At 34.7% G+C, this 9,471-nt stretch overlaps 2 non-coding genes across 2 annotated transcripts; both read right to left on the bottom strand.

Annotated features, from left to right (window-relative positions):
- Positions 1–4,890: 4,890 nt before the first annotated feature.
- TRNAD-GUC (transfer RNA aspartic acid (anticodon GUC)) lies at positions 4,891–4,962 on the bottom strand. The gene has a single exon. It is a non-coding gene; the product is annotated as a tRNA-Asp (tRNA).
- A 663-nt stretch (positions 4,963–5,625) lies between these two features.
- TRNAD-GUC (transfer RNA aspartic acid (anticodon GUC)) lies at positions 5,626–5,697 on the bottom strand. Its single transcript has one exon. It is a non-coding gene; the product is annotated as a tRNA-Asp (tRNA).
- Between the last annotated feature and the right edge of the window lie 3,774 nt (positions 5,698–9,471).

The following is a 9,471-nucleotide window of genomic DNA, read 5'->3' as shown; positions in this document are numbered from 1 at the left end:
ACATAAAAGATGGAACGAGACAATAGCAAAGATATCAGGCGATACAGGAGTGCGCAAACAGTTTTAGGCAAAAAGAGTTGAAAGAGAGGAATCGCCGATCAATGAAGAAAGCTGTGAGTTAACAGACGTCCTGGGAAAACGTTACGTTGGAGCTTCAGACGTCATCTGGTGTATCTGTAAGTGCGTCCACGGTGCACAAGGTGCTGTGTCGCATGGGTTTTCATGAGTTACTCTCCAGAGCTGCTGCTCGCAATTTAGTGAGCTTATGTAATCAGTTTGCCTATTTTTCTTAATAAAAAGCCTAAGTTTATGGGAAGGGAGGGTTGGAAGAACCGTGCATTCCTCGTCAAGATGGACTAAATCTCTAAATATCGTGGAAATACAAGTTTGCCAGAGTTTGATGGTGATATGAGGTAACCAGCCATCTCCAAGCACAATTCCTGCCAGTCAGTGTTTTACGACTATGTTGTAGTTTTTTTTGGGTTCAGTGATCCCCCTCCCACCCCCGTTTCAACGGCTTCAACCCGTTGCCATTTGTCGACTTGAAAATACTTGATTCCCGAGGAATAGCACGCACAAACATTTCCCCCACTAATATTCCCCCTACGAAATTCCCTTTCCAAGTATACTCATCTTTCGATGTTGAAAATGAATTTAGGTCTAATCGATCACCTTTACAGGCAAAAAAATTGCATATTTTGTAGTTGCACACAATTTCCTGTTTATCACAGGAAACCACTGGAGATATAGGAATTACTGGAGGCCAATATCATGGGCTGGCAGCTATACAAAAATCGTCTAAAATTCATTAACGAACTAATTATTATTTAATGTACGAGTCTTTATTATATTACTTTCTTAGTGTTTCATATTCTATATATCATTTCCTTCTTAATTAAAAGTATCCTTCGGGATTAGAACTCGCATATCTAACCACAAGGCTCTCATCTGTTGATGTTTGGTGAAGAAAAGGCTCACCAAACCGAAGCTGATTAGAAATCGGTCATCCACTCCAAATGGCTGTTACGCAAACTGGAATCTATAGACTGGACTCCTAACTGGTGCAATACGCGAAAAACTAAACTCATCCCAGTGTCAGTGATTCTTGTATATCACGTGACAATCATGCAGCACTCCATTAAGCTGTACAAACCTTTGACCAGACATTCAGTTGGCCAAATAATTTGGCGCGCAAAACAGTTCGTTCTCTCTCTCCATAAACACGTCAACGCAAAAATACGATCAGAAATTCACCTACAACTTGGTGTAGAAAGGATTAAACTCGATAGTGTAGACAGAAGACTTTAAATTAAAGGTAAGATATTTATACTTGGTTCATTATTTTTATATATTCTCCAAAGTGGTTAAAAAAAGTTTATGTATATCGAAAAAAAGAGATTAATTTGTATTGTGAACTGATCTCTATATTCAACTGATCTGTCCTTTAATTAAAAATATTAATTTAATATTTTAATTATTAAATTAATATTTTTTTATTTCACAATATCAGGAGGATTATTGTGGCACTCCACAAATTAAATCTCAGTATTTATTAACTTCATCACAAGAAACAAATTCCTGTTATTTTGCTATACTAGTGCGCAATAAAAAGTTAAGGATCCAACTTCGTTCTCGAATTCTAAAATCAAGATTCACTGAGTTTTTAAACTTTTTTAGAAGCTATGCCAAGAGTCGAGTAGAATATTCATAAAAAAAAACCTGTTTCTAATAATTTTCGCTAACGAATACACATGAGCACAAAATAATTAAGGTGTCCTAAACATAACAGGATGTATAAAATGCTGTCATCCTCTATATTACAATAATAAATTCAGTACGATTATAATTAATAGCGTAAACTGCTTATTGTTTATATAGTTAATCGCAGAAAACTCGACTCTTCGAGGACAACTTGTGAACGTTGTGTGTCCATTCTTTCTTTCTAAAATGTGATTATGATATTTAAGAAGCTTAATATGCAGCAAAACGCAAATCAAAAGAGGCAGAGACCCCGTTATGATTTTAGCAAATGACAGAGTAGGCCTAGGTAGGTCTTCATGTTTAAAATTGCCCACTGAGTTCCTTTGCGCAACCCGATAGATGTCCCAATGATAATGGAGTTACAGCCAAATTCTACCAAGCACGTCCCTCGTCCGCTTACAGTATGGCTCGCGTAATACGACCCTTCGTAACGCGACATCTGTCGGGTTACGAAAGGAACATTCATAGAGCAGTTGTCAACTTGAGAATGGACTCTTGTCCTTGCTGTTTTACACATTCCAGCCTTTAAAAAAAAAAAACGAGAGCTTTGAATTTTTTAGTTTATAATCACCCTGAATATCAAACTAAATACGCTAATTAGTACGTGCGCATGAACATTGCTAAACTTCTTTGAGTCATTGCACCATTTATAGAAGAAAAAAAAAAAAAAACAGGTCGCTTTGTCTATGTATGCGCATGCGCATACATAGACAGCAAAATACAAAAATAGAAAAACATAAACGGACTGTTGCATCGATTGCTCCATCTTCTCAAAGTGCAGTCGATAAAAATGTATCGTTTGACGGTCATAGGTTATAATGGCCTTGTATAACCTATGACCTTGGCTTACCTTGACCCATCTAACTCACCAACACATACCTGATCATAGCCTAGTGGAGTACAGTACTCTAGTAGGCTATGACCCGATGTGAGTTTGCGTCATGGAATTGTACCCTCCCCTAATATCGTTAACGACCTTTTGAACTTACTTCTCCCCGATGAGTGAGGGCTGATTTTCACTCGTTTCTTAATTAAAAAAGAATAAAAACAACACGTGGAGGAACTATAAATATAACTGAACAAAAGACCTCTTCTGCTTGACAAAAATATAGGTTATTGGTTTGTAAAAATAATAATATTTTAACACAAATGAGTAATTTTTAAATCATGAATTATTTGTAATGTAATTAAAACAACAGAATGAGTTTTAGTTCACGCAGCAATCGATGGATTTTCTAATTACTCTATATTGTTTATTCAGAACTGTAATGTTCCCAATATGATGCAAATAATGAATATTTTAAATTAACTTTAATCGATTGTCTTCTTCCCCTTTTTTTATGGATAAATTTAAGAACAGTTTTAAAAAATGAAGAAACAATAACAATGTTCGCTTGGCTTTCATTTCGTTTTAAAGTGCTGCCCTCTTGTGATAATTTTATTAGGTTAACTTATCGAAGCAGTGGTTTCTGAAACTTAGTTCTCTTATAGCTTGCTAAAAAGAAAAGATTATTTTAACATTGTCTTAGGTGTCTCACTCAGCACTAAATTGGTATTTTCAGTTACAAGATAATAATTGTAATTGTAATAATGAATTAATAATTATAATTATTAATAGTAAAATAATAATATATAATTATTATAAATTATAAAGAATTTCGATTAAAAAGTAACGCGAAATAGTTGTTATTGATAGGGCGATAGGATAAAAATGGACTATTATCATTTTGCCATCGTCTTGGCAAAGTAAATAATGTTCACTGATTCATCAACTGTCCCCAACAGACATTGGGAGCATAGAGTCAAAGCAATGATTGATCTGTGACAGACATTGCACGTTTCTATGGTAACTTACATGGTAAACACGAGTTCTCGATTCGCATGCGCACTACGCAGTCTCGCGCGTATATCCTATTTTTATATTCTAAAATGTGGTTATCCTAATATAGGCGATATTCCTCTGTGTGTATTATGCATGTGTTCAAGGGCCGATTTGCATTCTGCGCCAGTAGAAAAACCCAAAATGAAGAAGGGGGTTTCCTCTCTCTTCTCCTGAGATCTGCTAACTACAGTCCCGATTGAATTTCTTCCATTCTCTGATGGGATTCGAAACTAGATCTCTCCAGAGGAGGGACAAGTGGGAAAACCATTATACTTCATTTTATTAAAATTTTCTAAACTTATTCTACAAAAGTTCAGCTAATGAGATATATAAAAACCGTCAAAACATTCAGGCCGTTACTTTCTTATTAACTTTTCTAAAAACATGAAAAATTGGAAATAAATAAAATCAAAATTAACGCGTAAAAAATTGCGAAGTTAAAAAAACCATATTTTATTTTAAACGAGTACGTCGCTTTCCCAGTATTCTACCAGGGAAGTTGCTATTTGGTTCCTTTAACTAGGAATTTTCAAAGATCCGTTGGTACAAGCAAGCATTTTTGTATTTTCGATATGTGGCTTCAATGGAGAGACAACTCAGTCCAGTTAACAATCAAAGAATTTTCTAGTTATTGTTCATTCAGAACTCTAAAATCAGATAGTAAATAATGAATATTTTTCATTAACTTTATGCGAATATGTCTTATCTTTTTCAAATATTCTCATGAAATATAACGTTAGATGCGCTTCTCTCTCTTGAAAGTAATAATCGCTTTATTTATACAAGAAAACCTTAATCTTTTTTTCTATATATGTACTGTATTTCTCATTTTTCATTTTGAATATGCTGTGCTGCCCTCTTGTGATCATTTTATTAGCTTTATTTTCTAGAATAGCGGTTCTAAAACATTTTACTAAACGCTTCCCAAAAAAAAAAAAAAAAAAAAAAAAGAACTCTTCACTCCCCCAGTAGGAAAAACCCAGTAGGATAAAGTGCAGTGGCAGTTGTGCCATGATCCAAGGTCTCACAGGACCCTGAACAAGCCTAGGCGACCTTATTTTAAGGGTTCTCTAGAATTACATAGGTCGCGGACTGTGCACTATACTGACAGTAATTCTTAAAATTATAGTAGGTAATATATCACAATAAATTAAAAAATAATTGCGAAAGAAAACAGATATCTTACAGGATTTCGTTTTTTTAATTAAAAATTAAAATGTGTTGAAAAGTAACTTAAAAAAAAACTTCTCCCCGGCGGGGAATCGAACCCCGGTCTCCCGCGTGACAGGCGGGGATACTTACCACTATACTACCGAGGAACTGACTTAAGTGTTAGTATTTTTTTTTTAATAATTATGCATGGATGCAATGGATTTACAAAAAATTATTTTTGGTATTATTTTGATACGTTCTTTTAACTTTTCAAAAAAAACCTATGATCAAAGTCTTAAAATTTTCTGAAACCTGTTTTCTAATTAAAAAATTAATTAAAGATAACTAAACAAATAAAATAATTTAATATCATAACAGCGCATGTCACATTGCATAAACATTAAATGTTATAATACAATACGATAAAACTTTTAAATAACAAAAACAATTTATAAATGTATTCTGAAAATTAAAAACTGCAGTTATCAGAAAAAGCGATAACTGAAAATTAAAGATTTAGGTTCTCACCGTTTTAATACAAGGACGTCATATTCATGCAGAGAGATGTGTGTCAGCCAACTTGTTAGGAACAATTCCTAAAAAAATTAGATGGGTTAAAAAAAAAAAAAAAGCAGTGTGCAGTTAGAATCAAAAAATCAAAACAGACTAAGAGGATTTCTTCTCTTAATTTTTATTCCTAAAAATATAAAATTCGCTTAATTCAATTTACTTTTGATTTTTTTTCGTCTTTGATAAGCGAGCGGTGACTTACATGTTAGATTTGTCTTAAGGAAAAGAAATTTGAAGAAAGAAATAATAAAATTTTCTTACTCCCCGGCGGGGAATCGAACCCCGGTCTCCCACGTGACAGGCGGGGATACTTACCACTATACTACCGAGGAACGGTAACGTTTTTCTCTTTGATCAACTTGTTGTTGGGATGCATTTGGATCAGTAAGTATTATTATAATTAGCCATATAGTGCAAGAAAGCCTGAGGCTTTTTGCTGCACCAGCCAAAAAAACAAAATTCTGAAGTACCCCTAAGAGAGAGTGAGTCAGAAATAGAAGGGAATCACCAAGAAAGAGAAGAATGATGATATCCAGCTCAGAACCCTGGGTGTGCCAAGCCCATACTCACCAGATGTGAGCCCCTGGGGATAATTGAGGTTAAATTTTGTTTTTATTTTTTCTTGCCTATTATTTTCAATCACTACACAACAGGTGCACTTGGGTCTCTAGATGCATTAGTTGCTGCCCATTTGTTGGGGAGGGGGAGGGAGAAATTGCAACAGTCGTCGATATAATTCTGTATCCTAGTTTGGTGACTTCTGAATGTTGCGGTTGAAATTCGCTCAAGTCGACTGAAAAACATTCACCCACTACTCCAATTTCCAAAAAGTGACAAACCGACCAAATATCTCAACCACTGGCTCTAGTTCACTTTTTGTTCTTGTATTCTTCTCTTAAGCTAAATTTTTATATTTTACGATACCGTGTTTGAGCCAAATCAAATCTGCACGCAACCATGTGTGCGTTCGTCCAAGAAGAATATAGCATTGCGCATTGCCCTTTCAAAATTGGTTATAATCACACCTGGTGCCAAAATGCAATCCAACCAATACACGTCTTCTTGAGCTCAAACAACGTTCTATAGGTTGTTTCTCTTTTGTTAGGTAGTAGACAATGCACTGTAACTATTTAATGTTAATTTTTCAAAAATATACAAAGTAAACATGTTTACAAAACTTCGCGCAATACCGAAATGTACCATTCATGTAGGTCGTGATATATTTGCACAAAAAAGGAATATTGGGTTTTCAAGAACCCAATATTCCTTTTCACAATCCCCGATCGACTGTTTATCGGAAATAAGTAAAAATGGTTATTACTCTTTCAATACCAATAAGTTTATTTAATCCGAATTGGACAAAACGCTCTCGAGACTGTCGGTTGTTTCTTGACAAATACAGGAAATATCATTTTCTCTGATGTCTTCCCAAGCTTTCCCATTCTCTTTAATAGCTGCGTAGATAATTTTCGATGGTCACCTTGTAATATCTTCTGCTTTTTCTCTTGGCACTCTTACTTATGAGTTTCGTTGCTTGTATTTATTTATGATTTTTTCCCTATTGGTTGTATCGAGTGTCGCTTCGAGTATTAACATCTCCATCGTCAAATGCTCGCGGATTTTAGAATTTTAATTTTTCATTATGTGAAATCGTCTGCTGACAGTAAATCTTAATCTTTTTAGAGACACTGATCGAATCACTTCCATCAGAGAATTTCCACTTATCACTTCAACTTTCTTTGTGACACTGATCTTGAGAACCAGGATATTTCTTGGCACCTGTGACCAATCCATTACGGTTGGCAATTTCTAGTACTGCACTTGTGTCCGAAGGGACGCACTTCCGTTCTCATTTTACAAATGGGCTTCATGAATCGAAAATACTTTAAAGGATTAAAATATTATTTAGCCCGCAATTTGAATATGCCCTGGGAAACATTATTAAATAAAGAAACTCTATACACTATGTTAAACAATTTTCTTGTAAATGAAAATCACCAAAGGACAAACTATTTCACCTTGAAACTTTTCTCCTTTCCTCCACCTTCTATATCTGTTGCCTTACCGACACCTGGCTTAGTGGGAATAATTATTTTTCCGACTAATGTAGGTTATAAATTCTATGTGGAAAACAGAGTAGTCAAAAAAAAAAAAAAAAAAAAAGGAGAGAGATTATGGTATTAATAAAAGAGGGCTTTCTTGTGTTCAAATTTCTATGCACAGAATCTTCAATCTTTGGAGCCCTGCTAATGAATACCACCCATTGCTATTTGGCTTAAATATTATGAATGTTTATGTTCTACCTAGCCCACAAGAACATGTCTTTATAGATTTGATGGCTTGGCCAGATCAACGTCTCAACTTGAAAATTAACACATATTTTCGATTACTTTAATCCTCCTCTTCCCTTTTATTATGATTTACATTCGCATTTGGTTCGATATTTTAGTGCTCATAATTTAGTCAAGTTATTCACTTTCCTACCAAAAAAGAGAAGGCTCTTGAGCTCTTATTCACGAATATTACTAATTTCTCCTTCTACATCTGAGAATCCTCTTTTGTTTCTGACCATCTCTTTGGCCAAACCTGTAAGTTATGATCACAGAAGTCATGCATGTAAACGAGTATATCATTTAGAAAATATAGCACGAGGAGAAGATTATTGCCGAAATGGATTAATTATCAGTTAGCCAGTTTAACAGGATAGAAAATGATAGAATAGGAAAGACAGAACGATAAAAAGTACTAGTACTGAATCCTAGATAGGTACAAGTTGATCTGTAATCGTACCACAGAAACGTTTAAGCTGGAAAAGAGAGCAAAGAAGGGAAACAAGGAGTTTTTCAAATATATGAATAAAAAGAAAAGACGAATGTATCCGATTCGAACCTTGACTGAGGGTTAATTGAAGAGGTACTTCGGATCAATATTTACAGAGAAAGGATATTTCATTGTGAAGTAAAACAGTGCGAGTGAAGCTGAAAAGAATTAAATTAATTTCAGAAGATTATTTATTAGAAAATATTTCGAGCTCATAGACGAGTAAGGCTCCCAGGATTGATGGCATATGTCCAGTGGACACGGCAAGAGAGTGCACTGAACTATTCAGGTTAATTTAGAGGACGTTGTTGGACGCAGGAGAGATTCCCATTACTGGAGAAGTGTTAATTTATCGTTAATACATAAAGGCGTTTCTAAGAGTGAACAAGATAACTACTGACCGGCTTGTATGACTGTCAAGAGTGCATCATAGGATCATTTTGATAAAAATGGAATCTGGAGGAAACGCAGCATAATTTTGTAAAGGGAAAATCACATTTAACTAACCTGGCTATCTACTTTGACACAGTAATTCATGAGCTGGATAGAGGAAATAATTTCGACATTCTTTATTTGGAAGTTGGATTTCAGCAAAGCATTTGACCCAGTTCCGCATGAGGTTACTGTATTAGCTGGAACATATCATAATCCTTAGATGATCGCAGGGTGGGGGGCAGATGGTTGTGATTAATGGTTACTCTTCAGATTGTACTAAAGTAAGAAGTAAGATTCCCAAGGACCAGTACTGGGACCACACTTGTTTGTGATTTTTTTTAAATGACATCGATGAAAGGACGTCTTTATGTCCTTTCCTCAAAGTCAAAAATTCAAAATTTAAAGTCAAAAATTGTAGATAATATTAAAGTCGGCAGAGTAGTCAATGACAGCGTCAAGCAACGCTTCTTCAGGACGACTTACACAGAATTCAAGAATGGTCAGAAAAGTGGCAGCTTGCAGCAAAATATAAGGTTTTACATATGCTGAAGAGCAACCCCAAAATAACTTATACATTTAGTGGAGTTGAATTAAAAATAGTAAAGTAAGATTTGGGAATTATGACAGGGTTGGACATAAAGTTCGCAGAGGAGTATAGACAGGCATCAAGAAAGATAATATTAATCTGCTGTAAACCCTTTCGGCTTCGAGGATCAACAGTTAATTATAATGCAAAGTTTATTATCTATTTTTTTACAAGGTATATTGACGAGGAATCGGAAATACATGTTGCCATTTTTAGAGCTAAAAATAAATTATTTTCCGTTCTGCAAAATACTGTTTTAAATTCT

Source organism: Mastigoproctus giganteus, chromosome 2 (assembly GCF_048544385.1).
Source record: "Mastigoproctus giganteus isolate SK-2022 chromosome 2, ASM4854438v1, whole genome shotgun sequence".
NCBI classification, from domain to species: domain Eukaryota; kingdom Metazoa; phylum Arthropoda; class Arachnida; order Uropygi; family Thelyphonidae; genus Mastigoproctus; species Mastigoproctus giganteus.
The sequence above is the reverse complement of the archived record's forward strand: the minus strand, read 5'-3'. Positions and strand labels throughout refer to the sequence as shown.